Source organism: Platalea leucorodia, assembly GCF_965183815.1.
Source record: "Platalea leucorodia genome assembly, chromosome: Z".
NCBI lineage: Eukaryota > Metazoa > Chordata > Aves > Pelecaniformes > Threskiornithidae > Platalea > Platalea leucorodia.
Genome location: NC_138858.1, coordinates 37,363,093 through 37,373,163, shown reverse-complemented (window position 1 = coordinate 37,373,163; position 10,071 = coordinate 37,363,093).

The following is a 10,071-nucleotide window of genomic DNA, read 5'->3' as shown; positions in this document are numbered from 1 at the left end:
AGTGTCTTCCCAATTAAATGCACATGACATTTGACAATACTATTTTTAACCAAAGAAGAACTTAACAGAACTTACAGAAGTATGCTTCCTTATTCTTTTGTGAGACTCACAACAATATTGTCAGGCACAAGATATCAAATCTACACTGTGATCAGCCCAGGGATCTGAGAAGATTTAGGAAGATTTAAGATCTTTTAAGATCCAAAAAAAGATCCAGGTTTCATGTGTAGGGAGGGAATGTACTAAGGAGATTTCCTAAGAAATGACTCTCCTTGTTCAGAAAAAGAGACGAGTTAACAACTTTGAAGTCATTTTAGCATTAGCTAGAAGAAGGTAAATACTATGCTTAGCAAGGATATGCTTTTCTCCACATTTAGAATGCAGGCAGGGTACACTCTTAGAAAATCTAACTTTTTCCTCCCAGCCACATTGCCTTGGTATTACAAGATAGGATTGTTCTGTGTCTCTTTCTGTTTCCCATATAACTGCCTTATTTCCTGAAGAAATGGCAATGCATTTTTAAACACAGGCTTGCAGCTCTAAATTCAGGTAAAGCCTCCGAGCAGGCATAATACATGGTAGGTTGATGTTAAATTAAACATCTGAGGCTTTAGGCGTTTTCCTACATCGTTCTCAGAATTACAAAGCACGTGTGGCCAAAATGCTCCTCTGCGCTACAATAGTGATGTCTCACCACTCTCAGTATTTCTGCAGGATTAATTCCAAGGGCCCAGGTTTTCCAGTGGCTCAGTAGCTACGAAGGGGGGCACATTTCTATTTAGATATTCACAGTTTCCACTGAGGTGCTTCCAAAAATAGAACTTGCATTGGTGAGCAGCAGCTTGTGTTGTAAGTACACAGGCTCTTCATAAATGTAGAAAGTTGTTGTGATACTTTGGTCCTGCTTAGATGGTTGGGAGGTTCTGAACGTGGGAGCCCTTGGGTGTCTCACAGGGTGGGTAGGCCCTTTGTTCTTATATGTCACCTGCTGCTCAGTGTAGGCAGCATAGAGCCCCAGCACTTTTCAAGGAATATAGAAAACATGTGATGTTTTCACTTCTTTTTCTCCACTGCTTGCCACTGATACAATGATTTTCAGCTTGTTTGACAGTTTCCACTCCACAGTTAAGAGTTATCTCAGGTACAAGATGGATGAACTATCATACTGCTCGTATGAGTAAGTATCTTCAGGTTCCTCTTCTTCTGCATTTATAACTACAATTATTCAAAATCAGTAATAGGTAGCAAACATGACTTCTCTTTATAGTTAATATCTGACATGACTTTGACTTGAACCTTAGAAGTTAACTAAATGATAACCAGGGGAGGAATCCTTTTATGCAGAAAACAGCAATGTTTGAAATATTAAATATGTTAGTGAGCTAAAATTCTCATTCGTGAAAAGTTAATAATTTTCCTTAGAACATGCAGTTTTGATAGCGTAGTTCCATCCTAGATGGTGAAGCTGAAGGAGATTCAACCTCTAGAAATATGCCTTACTACCAATGGTAAGAACAGTGAACATCTACAACTCCTCTCCTCTCCTCACCCCGCGCCACCCCACCCCGCCCCTCCTCTCCTCATTTTTGCTTTGCCATTTTCCATTTCCAAAAACAAACAAAGCTAGCATTTTGTTGGCTGTGTGCATGCATCAGTCGGATTTCACCCATTGGCATCTGAGCAGACAATCACCTTTTAACTCTAGCTGCTCTGCTTCTCATTGTGATCTGTCTTTGGAAACACTCAGCCAGCAAACACTTGATTATTCCAGAGGTGGTCTTTCAGAGTGTTCAGAATCAGGCCCCTTCAGAATCTGTTTCAGAGTAGCAGAATATACTGAATTAGTAAAAATAGTCACAGAAATTCAGGAATCAGCATAGAAAAAGAACAAAGAACTCATATGCAAATTTAAACATTAAAACTACTTTGTATGAAAAGCAACATTATATCTGTACAGTAGTAGAAAATTATCAATGGGTTTATCTTTCTATATCCATAGTTTATTGGAAGCAGTTCAGAGAAGGAGAAGCCAGACTGAACTAACTAATTGGATGAAATGTTTAAGTGTTTGGAACACTTAATCTCTTGATTTTGGCTTGTTCAAAACTCAGAATGTGACAGCATTTGTTTTTCTTAACTTACGAAAAAATGACATCACAAACTGTTAAGAAGTTAAACAATAGAGCACAACTTCAGGATTTGGGGGGGGGGGGGGAGTGTTTTGAATACTTGCTTGCTTCATGGAGGAAAACCTGTTCTTTATATAAGAGCTCCCAGCAGAGACTGCATCTAAAACACTTAACATTCCAAAGTATAATAACACATATAAACTCTGTTGGGTGAGGCTTTCTGGGTGAGGCTTAACTAGCTATACAAGGTCTAGGATTAATAACAATAAAAAGTTGTTGAAATTGTCATAGAGCATTTAAAGACCTTCCCAAATCACTTACCATCTGCTATTCCCCAAGGATATGCAGGAGATACTTAAAATACTAAGATATGTAACATTTGTGGAAGAGGCAGACTGATGCAGAAGTTATTTCTGATTCCCTTAGCACCTCATCTGTAGCTTAGAAGTCTCTACTTGCAGCGCAATCAAGAAACAGTCACGTGTAATATACTGAAGTTAGTTTCAGCCTACATTTAGTAGGACTATGATTTTTAAAGGATCTATGGGTTTTTTTAAGACATTTCCTTTATCCAAATAAGGAAGCCCCAGAAGTGGAAGTCAACAATGCTGCCAAAATATGTGGTCATGTCTACAATAAGAAGTGCATCAATTCAGGGCAGTTCCGGGACAGCCTCCTCTAGCAGTTCTGCATCATCATTTAGGGAAAAGGGATGACAATAGTGAACAAAAATGCAACTCCCTTGACTTGTGACTGCAATCTGTGATGTCAGACAGCATATAAACCCAAACGGGTAGACAGAATCCAGCAGGTCGCACATTTACTTGCTAGTATCCTTTTACATAGGGCAAGGTAGATCCATCCCAGGAAAAGTGCTACAACATCTCAGGGAAGGAAGACTCTCCCAGATCTATTTATCCTGTTCTTCATACTGCATCTGCAAACCTTGGTCACTTCTCAAGTGCGGGAGGAAGAGACAGGTGGTAGCAAAACTCTGTCACCTCCTTCCTCTTCCTCAACTCTTCTCAAGCAATTTAATCACTCAGAAAAGGAGATAGGACCAGAATGCAGTCATCAGCATTTGAATATACTGTGCAAGGAGCTGTGGAAAAAGAGATTCACCTTCTTGTTGACCTGTAAACGACCATTTGTGATGTAGACTTCAGTATTTTAGCACGGTGCATTTACCCCCTACTGGAAGATGGGGTGGCATGGGAAACATTCTGTTGATACAGGAGCTGTCGGGCAGTTACACATTCCAGCCCCAGAAACCATTTTCTGCTGCAGTAGAATGGCACTCTCTGACATGCCTAAAGTATTTGTTTGCATATTTTCGTGCTTTTTTTCCTTCATTAAAACATCATGGTAGCATAGAACCAGGTCATTTTTTGTTACTTTTGTGTACTTATAGCATACCTGGAAAACTCTTTCCTGAAGTTTGGTATTTATTCCAAAACAAATAATGGCAGTTCCTACTTTCTGTCATAATGTTTTAGCAATATGACTTTTGGAGTTTATTAAGTATTTCTTATTAGTCTTATCTGATAATAAAAATAAGCAGTCTTATTTGCCTCCTAAGGAACTTTTCAGTACTATGAGCTTTTGCTCATGATGCTCTCACCCTTCATGAGATTAATTATAACAAAAATAAAAATAGGCTTTCTCCCTCTAAATTAGATTGTCATCCGCAGACCTCTTCTGCAGTACCAAACACGCCAATGGCTTCTATTAACCTGCTCCTTTGGCCCTATTTTAGTGCTAAATCCACTCTTTTGTGACATACAATCTAACAGATAGATTTATTACAGCAGGCAATGAAAATGCAAGCAGTAAACATCCAAGCCCTTTGAATTCCAAAGGCTTGATTAAAAAAAATAAATCCATAAGCAATTTCATACAATGGTTTCATTTGCACTGTTTGGATACTGGTAAATTGCCATCTGATTATCTTTTCAAAGCACTGTGTTACTGAGATTTTAATACAGTATCTGTATTTCTGAGCTAATATCATTCAGTGTTTGGTACAGAGCACCAAACATGTCATAGTCAATAAGTTGACTGGACAACACTGTCACTGCAGTTCTCACTGTGAAACGCTACTTATTTCACATCAGATGATAAGCTGCAGGTTGGAGCCACATGCCACTTCTTCTGGGTCAACATGAAAGCTAGCAACCTGAAGCAATTCTATATTTAAAGATCTGCTCTAAGACTTCATTTTCACAGGTTGAAAGGCAAAAGGCATGATTTTGATCACCTATGCTGACTTATTGTGTAAGACAGGCCATAGGACTTCCTGAACTGATGTAAACTACAGCCTTATTAATTTTATCCTCTGACAAACTTAAGTAGATTTGATTCCCTGAGTCTTTCCTTAATCATTGATTTGGCTCATCTCAGAGCCTTCTCTAGTTCAGCATCCTGCACGAGTTGTGGATGTAAGAAAACAATCAGCAATACTTGCATCTGTGCTAAATAGAGCGGTAATATCAGCTATTCACCACTAGTTAGTTTTCATTTTTTACCTATCCAATGGTTGCATAAAAGCTTTTGGCCACTGTATCACTGGCTCATAGTATCAACTATAACATACGAATCTTTTCCAGACTGTCTGTTTCCTAGGTAGAGTCTTCTATCCCATAATATGACTTGTGTTTCTTTGTAGTTACAGGTAGGAACACATTTGATTTACCAAATATACACAGTCCATTTCTACTTACACCCCTTAACAAAAAGTCCAAATAATTCTCTATTACTCAGAATGATCACAGTCTGTTATTATATAAATCAAACCAACGTAATCCCCAGCATTTTGAAGTTATCTGTATGTTTTTACTGAATGATCAAGTTCCTTCCTGACACATTGACTCTGGGTAGATAGAGTAGCAGCTGTTTTGGAATCATTGTTCCTCTTTTCATTGTGTATTCCTTCCTTCTCTACAGAAGATGGATCAATTTTCCACAAAAGGAGAACTATTTACCTTATTCCTCGTCAGCTCTTTATAGCCATAATCTGGCTTCATTTGCTTACAGCACAGGAAGATTTTTTTCAAAAGGATAACTTACCCGCATCCTCCAAAAGTCCCAAAAGTTATTTGTAAGCTCTAAGGTATTCTGTGCGCCATTGTCTTTTGACAGAGTTATTGAAAACCAAAATGCTTTAGTGACATAAACCATCCAGTTTCAGCTTTTTTTTTTTCATTTTATTCCAACTTGCTCTCTCCCAATACTGAATTCACTTTTATACATCAGTCTGAGGTATGGAGGAGCAGACCATCAGCAATTCCTCAAGTTAAAAGCCCACATAAACAATCCACTTTTTTGAAAATTGGGCCCATAAGAACTACTCATGAGCCCAAATATTCTTTCCTGCCAGAACAATTTGACCAATTTTTGTGCAGTTACATTTGATCAGCAGCTGGGTGAAAGCAGAATCAGGCCCAAAATCTCTGATAAGCCTAGGCTGTCTGTGTGGAAGGAAGGCAACTGTTGTATGGAAAAATTGCCAGCACAGAATATCTTCTTTTAACCTAACATATACAGTGTATGCATAGTAAAAACATTTACATTCACTGGTGGCATGCACAGATAACCAAACAACTTTTCTCCTTCCTAGTAACGATGAGAGAACAGCCCATGTACTCATAAAAACAAAGCAACCTGAAAAGTTTTGGCAGTCTTAAATATCCTCTTCTTTGGCACCAAGAAACATGTCACATTTCAGTGTTAAAGTGCAACAGAATAGAAATCCTGTTACCAGTTTGTGTTCTGTACAAAACTGAAGCAGTAGCCAACAATAATGCCCATTATATCCTGACAGTTTGAAGCTGAACATTATGAAATTCGGCAGGTGCACATTGGACTTACTGGAACAATGCATGGAAAAAACTGATCTCTCTTTTTTAGAGTAACAGCAATAACTCCACACCAGTGATCCGGAGATGATTCAGTGAAGAACAAGCTCTGAACCAGGCATTTGGTCAGCAGCTTAGCCATAAAGCAAATCTACCTCCCTTTCTACTGACTGATACTCACTTACCTGATATCTTGTTTCATGAACAAGTAATTGAAGTGTGAAGTATTTTAAAATATCACAGTTTAAACGCTAGCCTTTCTTTGCTTTTAGGACAGCTGTTTCTTTTGGATTGCATTCTCCTTCCCTCTATAGCCTAGAGCGAGGGTCCTCCCAGCTAGGAAGAGTCAGCAAATACCAGTCAGATGGCATTTGCACAGACTATCACTGCAGTTACATCAGCTTATGTACAATGTTGACATAAATGGGGACAGGAAAGCCAGCAACTGGTATAACTGAATAGAAATGTGTTTCAGATGGAAAATGAGTAAGACAAATGTTAACAGGTTAATCCCATGGCCCTTGAAGCCTATTGATAAGCTGTGGATCAGATGCAGTCTTCTGAAATATCATTTCAGAAGTCAGAGAAGTTCAGTCCTACTTGAGGGAAAGTAATTGGAACCTTATGAGAAAGCCAGCAATACACTCTTATCTGAGATGTAAAAAGTCATGCAAAACTGTGATGAGTCCTAGCTTGTGTTCATTTTTTTGTGTATATCCATGTAAATCTCTTACCGTGTTTCATTCCATTTTACCACAGGCTACAACCCATTATAAAACCCCAGATAATGTTTTTATTTAAAGACTTTCATTCAACTTGTTGATACTCAGGGAGCAAGTCTACAGCTCCATATCACTAAAAATTTTCCTCTTCACCTTCTCTTACAAAGTTTTCAAAGTGGAACTCGTACAAGATGAAAAAATGTATTTTTTGAAAATTGGAAGATGAATATGTTACAGCCACAAGATGTCACTGAGGATAAAAAATCACTAGGAGGCAAAGTGGGCTAGACATAGTGTAAGGAAAATAACTGTAGTTCTAAAACATGGTGTACAGAAAGCATCAGGGACAGGTTACATGTATCAGTCTCCAGCTATCTGAGGAGGACTAAGCAGAAACATGCACTGTCTTGGCACACAATTCACTAAATTCTAGCATGCATGGCTGCAGTTTGTCCAACACTGACAGAGTCTCAGCCAAGCAGGCTACTGATTTTGCCTAATATGGCAGCTCCTGCATAAATAGTTAAAAACAAGGAGCAGGAAAGATGAGCTCAAGGGTAGGCTTTCCTAGAGCTCCGCAGATTGGTATTCCAGTAACTCTGGAGACTAACTCCTGCCCTGGAGAAAGTATACAGTGGACCAGGCTTCCTCCTCCTCTGCTACAGGAGTCCTGTCAGTCAGGATAAGATCTCACAGTGTGAAGGAAGGTGAGAACTCACCTTCCATTCCTATTTATGCCTTTTTTGAAATAGAGTAGGAGATACTCATGCACAGCATCTAAACAGTTGGCACAGATTTCAACACTCTGCAGCCTGCTCTGTAACTCACCAGGGACTCCCTAAGGGATTGATAGCTACTCTCCAGGTTGCAGAGCCTGCTTCTCTCATGAGCACTATAGAACTGCACTGCTAGCTGCGTGTAAAAATGCTTCACAAACTTTTTTCCTTTCTTGACCAGGGAAAAAAAAAAAAAAAGAAAGAAAGATATTTCTAGAATATATGTTTCTTTTAAGACTTATACTTTACAAACTATACTCTGCCCTAACTATCATTTCCAGACAGTTCAATTACATACTATTTTGAATTTTGCCTTTTGCCTTAGAATTTCTCAATATATCTTTGATGTCATGCAAATAGGAGCATCAACAGTTACTCCAAAATTGCTCCATAGGTGATTTTTGTTCATCCGTGTGTAATAAAGAGGAGAGGAAAAGTGAAGGGCAGAACATGAGGAATACACAACCCAATATAGCTTTGGGCTACTACATGCTATCAAAGTAGATTTTTTAATAAAGATGAAGAGCTATTAGTAGTCAAATCTGATTACTGATTTATCATCTTGTATTAACGTTTAACTAAATTTTACATCTTTTAATAAAACCCTTCAAGCTTTGGGAAACACAGTGCATCAAAAGTCTATGAGAAGTTAAACATTTGTTTAAGAAAAAAATTAAAAAAAAAAAAAAGAAAAAAAAAAAGAAAGAACCTCCAGTGTTTATGGTAAATATATTCTGGTTACCTTGGCGCAAATCACAGCTGACTACAGACTAAAATCATGCTTCCAAGAACTCCCAGATTGTAGTGATTTGCATTCAGTTTTAGTGGACCTGAACATAGGTGCTAGCATCTGTTTTATTCTCTATTAAAATATAAACCCAAATCACCCAGTTTAGGGAAGGTGTGGCTTTAGATCTGCATTTTGCAGGTTCTATCCTTTTTTCCAGCTTGCAGTCAAAAAATGAGAGAAAGAATAACTAAGTATAAAAAGTCTTCACACATCGCTAATAAAATAAAATTGTTGCCAGTTTTCAGAGCTCTATTTTGAGCCATTTTGAGCCTAAAAGGATTCACATTACAAAAGCTGTCTCTGCCACTGTAAGAGTCTCAATAAAAATGCCAAGAAATCAGTACAGTAAGCAGCAGTAGTGTACTCCTCTTTCATTCCCTTCCAGGCCAAGGTGAAAATACATTGTGAAGCACCATGGCATCACCTGTTCTTGATCTGCAGATTGTGATATAGCACATTCCACAAACACAGACCTCTGAACACCATTTAAAATAGCTGTTCATAAGAGCATAGATCTGATTTATGCCAACTACTTTGCCTACTGAAAAAAGTATGAAGAACAATACTGTAAAGAACACTCAAATGAAGAAACATTCCCACTTTCACTGAGGTAAACGCTCAAAGATCTGACACTGCAAAAAATCATGCCAAAATGGAAATCCCTAATTTTGTTACATAAAATCTTTACTTAATGATCTGTATGTATGTTTTGAATACTCCTTCACAGAAGAATTAAAAACTCTCTTAAAGCCTGTTCAGAATTCCAAATAAAAATAAATTTATTTGATTAGACTTTAAAGAAATGCAATAATTACAACTTATCACCTTCCTTTGAGGTAGTATCTCCACAGCTATCTATCTACTCCTTTATCATGCCTGTCTGGAGGACAGAAGCATAGATAAAGTTAAGCTGCATCATAGTGCCATTGCCAGTTTCTTAAAAGAGAGTTTTAATCAGTTCTTCACTAGAAATTAGAGAACTGTCATCATCCTTGCATTCTACATGACATTCATTCTTTTAAGTAATAACAGAAAGTGTTATCAAACATAAAAAAGCTGTTATATACTATAATGCTGATTTCTACATAAGAGGTTTTTTGTTGGTTTGGTTTGGTTTGGTTTTGTTTATATAGCGGTAAACTGCTTTCTAATTTGAACTGTAAAGTAAAGCATGGATACTGCTAGTATTCAGTTTTACATAAGAAATACCTTCTCCTGGAGAAAGAAACCAGCCTTTTGCCTCTTGATTAAGATCATTTGTTCATAGTGCCAGTCTTTTTAATGCGGACATTTGCCCATTTGGAACAAGATTTGCATCAGGAATCTATGTCATAAGACCATTAAGGTTAACATGAATAACTGAAGGCACGTGAACATTTCAACCTTAACTACAATTATAAATTAGCTCCTTTGCCTTTGGAAAAAACCTATGGACTTCCAGAATGCCCACATCAGACTTTCTTTGTGAAGCAAGAGTGAGCATGGACCTTACACAGGGAAAAGAGGAACTCTGCCTTTTTTAAGAAGAAAGAAAGAATCACACATGTTCAATAACTCCACTCACACGCCACACACCCACACACACCCCAATTCAAACTCTTGCATGACAAGTAGAGATCTTATGTACTAAATTTAAGGCACTTTCAGACAGTGGACCAATAGGACAACAAGTGATCTGATCTTTTTTGCTTTCCTCTGCTCTTAGTGATATCACTCACAACCTACAATGTTGCCCTCAAATTGCTGCTATCTAACAAGAATTGCCAAAGAGGATCAATGAGAATTGCATTTGGAAAGCAA